The following is a 10,333-nucleotide window of genomic DNA, read 5'->3' as shown; positions in this document are numbered from 1 at the left end:
TGGGAATAGATGCTGAGAATTCCAGCCCTAAGAAGAAGAGGATCTTAAATCTTATAGAAATGTTTAAGCAACCCAAACACATGAATAAAAATGACATTTCTTTGTAGAACCTACCAGCCATTCACACACATGTGCAGAGGTTACATCTCACTTGGAACAATCTTGGCTCTAGGACAAATTTTAAAAATTAGATCATTTTACCACGGATGTTAAAAAGAATTGGAATTTTTTTTTTTTAAGATTTTATTTGACAGAGAGAGACACAGCGAGAGAGGGAACACAAGCAGGGGGAGTGGGAGAGGGAGAAGCAGGCTTCCCGCTGAGCAGGGAGCCCGATGCGGGGCTCGACCCCAGGACCCTGGGATCATGACCTGAGCCGAAGGCAGACGCTTAACGACTGAGCGACCCAGGCGCCCCAAGAATTGGAAATTTTTTAGCTATCAAGAAAACTACCACAAAATATAATGAAAACACAGGTTTGCCATAAATTTTTTTTAAAAAACCCACATATTTAAAGGAAAATAAACTTTTGGAGGCAAAAGCACCCAATCTTAACATTCAAAATAAGCTACTAAGTACAATAATTATATTGATTTTAAAAAAGGTTCCATATATTGCATCCCCTTTGGAGAGTTGCATGTCAGATGCTGGGCCCACGTGTCGCCCAACTCTGAATTTCAGTCCATGATTCTTCACCCATTAGAGAGTTTCTGTGGTGTCAAATAATCTACACACTTTACTACTAACTCGCACTCACAAAATACCTTGCAAGGTAGGTGACATGAGTGCCAGTTTACTTTGGAGGAAATGGAGGGTCTGAGAGGTTAAGTGATTTGCCGTAAGTCACAGAGCTGGCACCGGGGAGAGGGCAACACTGGGATTCAAACCTAGCTGTTTTAGTCCAAAGCCTGTGTGCTTACTACTCTACCACTTTGCCCTTTTGTTTATAAAGGATGGGAAAATGGCCTGTTAATTTGTTTAGCATCCTCTGTAAATTCTTTATTACAGAGCTGGCTTACTCTCTGCACCATGCAAGAGAACATTTATAAGACTGAAAATTTCCATTAGAATTAGTACCATAAACTGCAAGGCATACATACAGTCCATTCCTAACTGAAAGACTTCGAGCAGGATAAGTAGCTGTAAAGTAAAGAAAAATGTGGGATAAATAGCTTTGTATAAAAATAGAGCCACACAGATGAGAATTAAAAATTAGCAAACTCAACAAAACCACCTTTGTCCTCTTTTTGAGGTACGGCTGTGACCAAAACATCATGAGGGGGGATATTAATCCAGGAATTACAGGGCATCAGGAATGTTAGACTCTTGGAGGAAACTGCATCTTACAATTTCAAGGTCTCATTTCACTTAAGAGTGTAAAATCTAATCTGGTGTTTTTTTACTCTAAATTTTATTTAGTCATTTTTATTCATGATAATTGGTGAATGTACTATAAGTGGTAATGTGGTATAGTTGGTAAATGTCGTATAAATTATACTTGTTTTAAAAAGCTTTCTACAGGGGCGCCTAGCTGGTTCAGTCAGTAGAGCATGCAACTCTTGATCTTGAGGTCATGAGTTTGAGCCCCACCTTGAGGGGTAGATTGTACTTAAAAGAAACCTTGAAAAAGCTTTCTACAGAAATGCTATGTTAAATAAGTTTAGGAACATCAAATATTTAGTAGTTCCTTATCTTTAATTGTAAAAATGAAGTGGCTAAAGCAGACAAGACCTCTCAATCTTTTGAAAATGTATGTGATCTTTGTTCTCAGAAGCCCAAAGAACATGTATAGTTTGTTATTTCTCCTTGTTACATCCAAGATGAGGCTATACCAAAAATTTTAGGAAAACAAGCAAGGATAAGGTTCCCAACTCCTGTCTAGAACCACGATCACATTATATTGTGGTTAAAGTTTAGTTTTCTAGAAAGTGCAATATAGGAAAAACACTCTGAGAATCTTTTAGAAGCCTAGTGTTTCCCATTATTAGTCAGAATATATGGTACTGGCATCCGTAAGTATCTGTTAAAGCTTGTGTTTAGCAGGAGAAATAGTCTGATACCACTGATGACAATCAACCAACCCTATTTAAAATGACCAGCAGCCACGGAGAGCTATGAAAATTCACTAATAGCCAGTGTTGGTCATGAAAGAAAGCATATATATAAATTTTTGGATAACTTAAGTGCCAAAATTTAAAGCTTGTAAATTATTTTTGATGCAAGTCTTTCAGATATGTTAGTATACCTCCCTGCCTTCTTAAACAGCATGCTCGGTATAATACACTTTTTCGTGATGAAAAGTAAAAGTTATATTCATGTGTTATTACAAATACCCAATGAGCTCTGATGTATGTAAATACTTCATAAACTGTAAAGGGCTATAACAAATATGAGTTAATATCAATTATTATAAAGTGATGCCCTCAGCCCTGAGGTATATATAATCATTTGTCTCAGGTTGCTCGGATTTGGGGATTTTTTTATTTAAAAATTTTTCTATCTGCTAAGTAGTCTGTGCTGTCTCCTACCACAGTATCCACACGCCTGCCTCTAACAGGCTCTCTATCATACGTTCTGTGTTCATCTGTTATGAGCTGGGACATGAGATAGCCAAGCCTGCTTAGTGTCTAAAGAGCTGCACAAGCCCTGTGTGCACAGTCTCTGAGACCACTAGCTTTCTGACAGGTTCACAGTAACCATCTGGATAATAGAAGTACCCAGGTAAAGCCTAGGCTAGTGATTTTTTTCAGTTGCCGCTAAGTAAAATACTATAGACGAAGGATGCTGCTAGATTAAGGAATAAACAGCAATGTACCAAAGTACAGCCAAGTAACAACAAAGGCTCTATATTTGCACAGGGATCCTTCATGCTTTAAAAAAAAAAAAAAAAAAAAAAGAATCCAGGGGGGGAAAACAATGAAAATAAAATCCAGATAGACTTGAGTATTTTTGATGCCATTAAACTTGGTTAATAGCCATTAAGATACATGTTTAAATTATCACACATTGTGACAAAGACAGTTTTAGTCTCACTGCAGAAGATCATACCGAAATTTATACCCCAAGAATTTCTCCCATTCAAATAACAGAAATTATCAAAAGGAAAGTCTCAAATTTACCTGTATGCTGCTTTAGTTGTAAATGAATAAATAATGGAAATATGAGATTTATCAAAACCTCCAAGGAACACATCTCACATATGCACACCTCGTCTATGTATGTGTATAAAATGAAATGTCATCCAGAGACAATAAAATAACTTTAAAATTTAAGTCTTGTTCATAGTATTTAAAATAGAATTTTTTTCAGCTTTCCTATGCTTCTTCCTTATTTCAATTTCATGTTTTCTACATTAAAGTTTGGATATTTGATTTTAAATTTCACTGCATCTTCCATTTCTAAAATGTGCTTTTCTGGTAAATTTTAGAATCATATTTTTAGGAAAGTTGGGAATGTTCCAGATAATATCCTAGACACCAGAAATTTTTTTCACTAAGTTCTGAGGTACTATTAATTTCTCATGCTAGACTGTAAGCTCCTTGTGGGCAGGAACTGTCTTACTTTTCTTGTATCCCCAGTGCCCAGTACAGGACCTGACAGAGTAGTTGCTCAATAAATTATTTGTTGTAGGACTCAAATGAACCTTAGCCATATGTGGCCTCGAATTTCCGTGAAGCCAGAACGTGATGTGCAAATAGAGAAATCTTTATCAGAGTAAGATTCAGAAAAACTAAGCATTTCTCATTGATTTGGAAAACTGCAAAACTCAATTTTTCATTCACCAAACACTGAATCCCTACTATATGCCTTGTCCAGTACTAGGGACTCAAGGGACAAAGATAACTAAGGTTGTAGCACTGGCTTCATGAACGTGTGACCAGTGCAGTTCTATAGGGCCCTGCAGTGAGAAAAGCCCCATGCTTGGTGTAAGGTTCTGCTGAAGCCATCTTAAAATTCTTAATTTTTTGAACAAGGAGCCCATATTTCTATTTTGCACTGGGCTTCCAAATTATATAGCTGGTCCTGCTTCAATATTATCATGTTGACATGGAACAGTAAGAATTATAGTATCTTCTATCTACTGTCCAGTAAAGATATTCACATTCATTGAAAACTAGCCATTAAGTGAATGATTTAGTAAAAGAACTTCTAAAATCTAAAAATAAAACTCCCTCCCTCCCACAAATTTTTTCACAGATCATTACAGAATTAGGAAAGCTCTCTAAAACCGTAATTGGCTCTTACTGTTTCATTTGAATTCTCTTGAGGATTTCATATGGATGAATGTAGAGTTGTAGGTGATTTTATCTACATACATACATACCTACATGCAATTTTAAGGTTTCAGTAAAACTTTTATTAATATATGCACTGAATGTCTCGGTGTAAGTCTACCTCATAATGTGCTTTTAAAAAAATAAATGCTACTTTGAAACATCTGACACACTTTTTCTGTGCTTAGCCTGTTTGAAAGGTTGATGGCAAGCTTACATTAAGCAGTAGTTTGAAATTTTTATTTAAATTGCTTAGGTGTTTATTTTTAGACCAGAATCAAGCATAATGCTGTGACAGGGGCAGTGCTTGGTGATTCTTGTAGAGGTATTCTGGACTTTTAAATCCTATGACCCCTATCCAAAAAAATTAGAGCACACGCTCCAAATTGATGTTGTGTGTGTGTATATATATATACACACATATATATACACACACATACATATATATAAAATATCGTACTGCTCTACTATGTAAATTATAAAAGATGTACAGAGAGAAAGGAAATTTTAAAAGGATAGAAGTTTTAAAAATCAAAGTTCTACATTACCTCCTGCACTTCCAGGGATCACCTTATGCTCCCACAGGTATATGCACATTTCATTTTGTGAAGGCCACCATTCTAAAACATAGAATTGGCATTTTTATACTGAAAACACATTTACTAAGATCTGGTTCGTTCACATCTGTTCACTAATGTTCTGGACATTTACAAGTTTATTCAATATGAATCATGTTTTATAGAGTTTTAAATAAAAAGTATATTCATATCAATAAGAAGCATAGTGGATAAATTTTTGTCAAGCTGCACACGGATTTGTTTTCATATAGGTACACTTAGAACATGCTATTTTTCAGTGTTCCCTTGGATGAATTGTTATATTAATAATTTAATAGGGTGATGGTTCACTTTATGATACTGTTTTAATTCACTAGAAAAAGGACAATCATATTTGGGATACTCATTTTTTATTTTATTTTTATTTTTTTTAAGATTTTATTTATTTATTTGACACAGAGAGACAGCGAGAGAGGGAACACAAGCAGGGGGAGTGGGAGAGGGAGAAGCAGGCTTCCCGCCAAGTAGGGAGCCCAACACAGGACCTGATCCCAGGACCCCGGGATCATGACCCGAGCCGAAGGCAGACGCTTAACGACTGAGCCACCCAGGCGCCCCTGGGATACTCATTTTTTAAAATAAGTCACTGAAGAGAAAAAGTGAATCCCTTTCAATTCAGATTATTTTGTGAAATTATTTCGATAAACTGATTTAGCTAACCATAGCATTAATCACCACTATTTCAGTTATTCCTCTGACAGACTTGTTTTGGACTATTTAAAAAAAAAATTTTTTTTTTAAGGAAACAATTATTTGGCGTTGCTTTAATGCTAATAAATTAATGATTTAGTTTCCTATTACTGATGTAACAAATTACCTACCACAAATTTAGTGGTTAAAACAACACAAATTTGGGGCGCCTGGGTGGCTCCGTCAGTTAAGCGTCTGCCTTGGGCTCAGGTCATGATCCCAGGGTCCTGGGATCGAGCCCCACATCGGGAGCCCGCTTCTCCCTCTGCCTGCCGCTCTGACAAATAAAGAAATAAAATCTTAAAAAAAAAAACCACCCACAAATTTAAAACAAAACAACACAAATTTGGGGTACCTATCTGGCTCAGTTCGTTCAGCATGCAACTCTTGATCTCTAGGTCATGAGTTTCAAGCCCCATGTTGGGCAGAGAGCTTACTTATAAAATAAAACACAAATTCGTGTCCACTGAGTTTCCCTCCAGGCCCTTCCCTTCTAGCACAGTATATGAAAAGTGGTGCTCTAAGTCCAGCATGCACTGGAATCACCTGGAGGACTTGTTAACACACAGACTGCTGGTTCGATACCCAGAGGTTCTGATTTCAAAGGTCTGGGGTGGGAGCCCCCATTTAGCACTTCTAACCAGTTCCTAGTTGAAGCTGTATGTGTGGACACCATGATTTGAGACCTATGAGTATAGAAAATGCAGTTAGCGGGTGCCTGGGTGGTTCAGTCGGTTGAACGGCCGACTCCTGGCTTCGGCTCAGGTCACCATCTTGCGGTGGTGGGATCGAACCTTGGGCTCCCGCACTGAACGTGGAGCCTGCTTGGGATTCTCTCTCTCCCTCTGCCACTTCCCTGCCCCCATGCATGTGTGCACACACATTAAAAAAAAAAAAGAAAATGCAGTTAGGGTCTAATTTTTCATGGATGACAGATCCTAGGAATCTCTATGTAGATAAAGGAAGCCAATTTAGAGAACATTTTTTTTTTTTAAGAGAACATCTTAACTTTGGAGGTTATTACAGATGGACAACCGTTTGTCCGTCAGCACGCCATTCTCAGTACACTGTCAGGGGGCCCTCCAGTGAGAGCTGAGACGCCCCCAATTTAACACGATATGTAAGTTAGTGGGCAGTAAGTAAGACCATCTTACCTTCTGAGGCACAGACTTGGTGCTGTGTGGCTTCTCTTCTAGCCCAGAGGAACCCTCTCTGGGGTGAGCTGTAGACAGCTGCAGCCGTTGCTCACAACCAATCCACAAAAGGAACATCCGAAACTTTTACCAGGGCATACACAACTCAAAACATTTTCTTTTTTTTTTTTTAAGAGAGAATTTTTTTTTTTTAAAGATTTATTTATTTATTTGAGAGAGAGAGAATGAGAGACAGAGCATGAGAGGGAGGAGGGTCAGAGGGAGAAGCAGACTCCCTGCTGAGCAGGGAGCCCGATGTGGGACTCGATCCAGGGACTCCAGGATCATGACCTGAGCCGAAGGCAGTCGCTTAACCAACTGAGCCACCCAGGCGCCCTCAAAACATTTTCTAAAACCTTTTCTGGGGACACAGTGGTCTCCACTGAAAGCCATCTAAATTACGGGTGCGCTGGGCTGCTGCACTGACAGTAATTCACAAAAGTCCTTCACTATTATAAAAGATTAGTTTTCAGGTAAAATGAAGGATCCAACTTTCACTGTGAAAGGATCTTTTTTTGTTTTTAAAGATTTATTTGACAGAGAGAAACAGTGAGAGAGGGAACACAAGCAGGGGGAGTGGGAGAGGGAGAAGCAGGCTTCCTGCCGAGCAGGGAGCCCGACGCGGGGCTTGATCCCAGGACCCTGGGACAATGACCTGAGCCGAAGGCAGACGCTTAATGACTGAGCCACCAAGGCGCCCCAAAGAATTACTTTTTAAAAGTGAAATACAAAGTATTGGATCTGTTCTGGAAACGCCGTATTTATTCTGAAGCAGTTATTACCCAGTCTTTTGTGTGCGCGCACATGCGTGTAAGCACTTAATGAATGTCTGTAATTAAAAGAAGGATTTCCTGCCATGTATTGAATTTTGCAGTTCACTGGCAGGAAAATCATGATCCCTCCCCTTGTCCCTTCAAGGGGCAGGTAGACAGAGCCCTTGCCTCTGGGGCAGTCTTAGGAGGTAAGGTGATTAGCCCTGTCACCATCTGTGGGTGGTGAGGGTGGCGGCTGCCATTCCCTTCCAGCAAGGATTTCTCTAGCATCCCGTGACTTCATTTAGTCTAAGAACTCACACACTAAAAGAATTAAACTGGGGGCACCTGGGTGGCTCAGTCCGTTAAGCGCCTGCTTTTGGTTTAGGTCATGATCCCTGCGTGGGGCTCCCTGCTCAGGGGGGAGCCTGCTTCTCCCTCTGCCTCTGCTGCTCCCCTTGCTTGTGCTCCCTGTCAAATAAATAAAATCTTTAAAAAATAAATAAAAAGTAAAAGAATTAAACTGAGTCAATACAACGCGGACAGCAGATCCTGTGATAAACTCCCTGATGATTTCTCTCAGCATTTTACTATGAAAATGTTCAACACAGAGCAAAGTTGAATTTTACAGTGAACATCTGTTGACCACGATTCTACCATTATCGTCTTCCTGTTTTATCACGTATCTAATACTCTATCCATCTATCAATCCATCTTAATCTTTGATATATTTTGAATAAACTGCAGATGGCTATAGCCATCCTCCTAAAAATCCTCAGCAATACATATCATTAAAGTTCAGTATCTTTTTGTTTTATATTTTCCACATGATGAAGTACACAAGTATTAATGGTTTGCTAAGTTTAGACAAACATACACACCCATGTTACCCAAACCCCTATCAAGATATAAATTACTACCATCACCCCAGAAAGTTCCCTTGTACCCCTTCCAAGCTCTTTCCCCTCCCTCTCAGAGGCAACCAGTTTTTTCCCCCCAGCACAGATTTATTTGCCTTTTCTGGAAAGTCATGTAAATGGAATCATACAGTATGTATTCACTATGAAGATTTTTAAAAGACATTCCTAAGAGATTCAAAGGGAGAAACAGGGAGAGTAATAGCGATAAAGACAACATCTGGGATCAGATTATGATTCATTCATTGAACAGATATTGATTAGGAGAACCTCCAGTCTAAGGATACAAAGATCAGAGTCCCTGCCTTCAGTGAGTTTACACTGTCCTGAAGTATCGATACAGCACAAACATCATGAAGAGCGCGCCAGGGGAAACAGCCATCGTATGCCACAGAAGCAGACCTCATCCAACCTGGGAGCCAGCGGGGAATCAAGGGAACCTTACATTTTTACTTTGGCATTTATCTCAGGCAGCCAATGCTCTGTATTTTCCACAAGCCTAGAATCTTCTAATTTATTGTCCTTAAAAAGGCAGCTTTCCAGTACTGAGCAGATGGATGTATGGCAAATTAGCTGAACAAAGTAAACCAGGAAAGAACTATAAAAGGCACAAACTGAAATCATTAGCGATTCTGTTTTTCTCTAGTTCGAGTTCACACAAACTCATATACATGTAGTATCGCCCTCAAACATAAGAACATGCTTTTCTGTTCCTGGCCCACAAGTAGCAGAAGCTTTGAAGCGCTCTGAACATCGACAGCAAACCTCTGATCTTGGGCTTCACCTTCACTTTCTCAAGGCCTATCAAACCTAGGACCCTTGCCAGTTTTTTACTCTACTTCACCTTCATCGTTTACAGACAAATTACAAATGAAAAGTCCTTGGTTCCCATACTTTTTCCTACTCTCTGTCCTTCTCAAAACTCTATGGCTATTCTTAGCAGGGAGTGAGGAGCCCAAGAAAACCTGGAAATTTCTTGTTCAATTCCTCTCTTCCCAGAAAAGTATGAGGAGTAAGAAAGTTCCAAAGCAGCTCTTCACCCACAGGAAGGGAGGAAGCTTAAATACCAGGAGCCACCTAGCACCTGTAGACACAATGACCCTTGAAAGAGAAGTTGGTTTCATTTTCCCAGTGTCATAGGAGACAAGAAGCCTCTCCATGGAACTAAACGCATTCCCCATTTTGGGGGGTGCTTCAGATCAGGTGGTCACTGCCTTACCCACAAGGAACTGCTAATAATGACCAGTTCCCCAAAAAGAGTGCCGGAACTGAAACTTTCATTCCTGCTGGCGAATATAGAAGCAGTTTGCTCTTAACAACTAAAACTAGTCACTGCCTTCGTGACACTTCTACAGTTAACAAAGTGGCGGTCAATGACACTAATTATTCTAAGGAAATAATCGTTAGGCTCATCAATCATTTAGGCTCATCCATGTTACGGACTGAATGTTTGTGTCCCCTCCAAAATGTGCATGTTGAAGGCCTAACCCCGACGTGAGGGGATGTGGAGATGGGACCTCTGCGAGCGATGAGGTTTAGATGAGGTCATGAGGTCCTTCTCATGAAGGACCTTCGGTGAGAAGTCTGCACACCAAGGAGAGGCCTCTCACCAGGAACCATAGCTGCTGGCACCCTGATCTTGGCCTTCCTAGCTTCCAGAACGGTGTGAGAAATACATGTTTGTCGGTTAAGCCTCTTACTTAGTCTGATATTTCACTATGGCAGCCCAAGCAGTGTTAAGTTTTTTCCTTAAACAACCTCCATGACCCATCAGGGAATAGAGGTCTGACAGGTTATTCCAGAATGCTATGATCCTGAATATCCATGTGTCCTTTCACACTGACTGACTCCTTACCAAGCCTGCTGTCAGGCACGGGGCCAGGCACTTGA

This window comes from Mirounga leonina, unplaced genomic scaffold (assembly GCF_011800145.1).
Source record: "Mirounga leonina isolate KUSES-001 unplaced genomic scaffold, KU_Mleo_1.0 Mir_170, whole genome shotgun sequence".
Classification (NCBI taxonomy): Eukaryota; Metazoa; Chordata; class Mammalia; order Carnivora; family Phocidae; genus Mirounga; species Mirounga leonina.
This window is presented reverse-complemented; position numbering follows the sequence as displayed.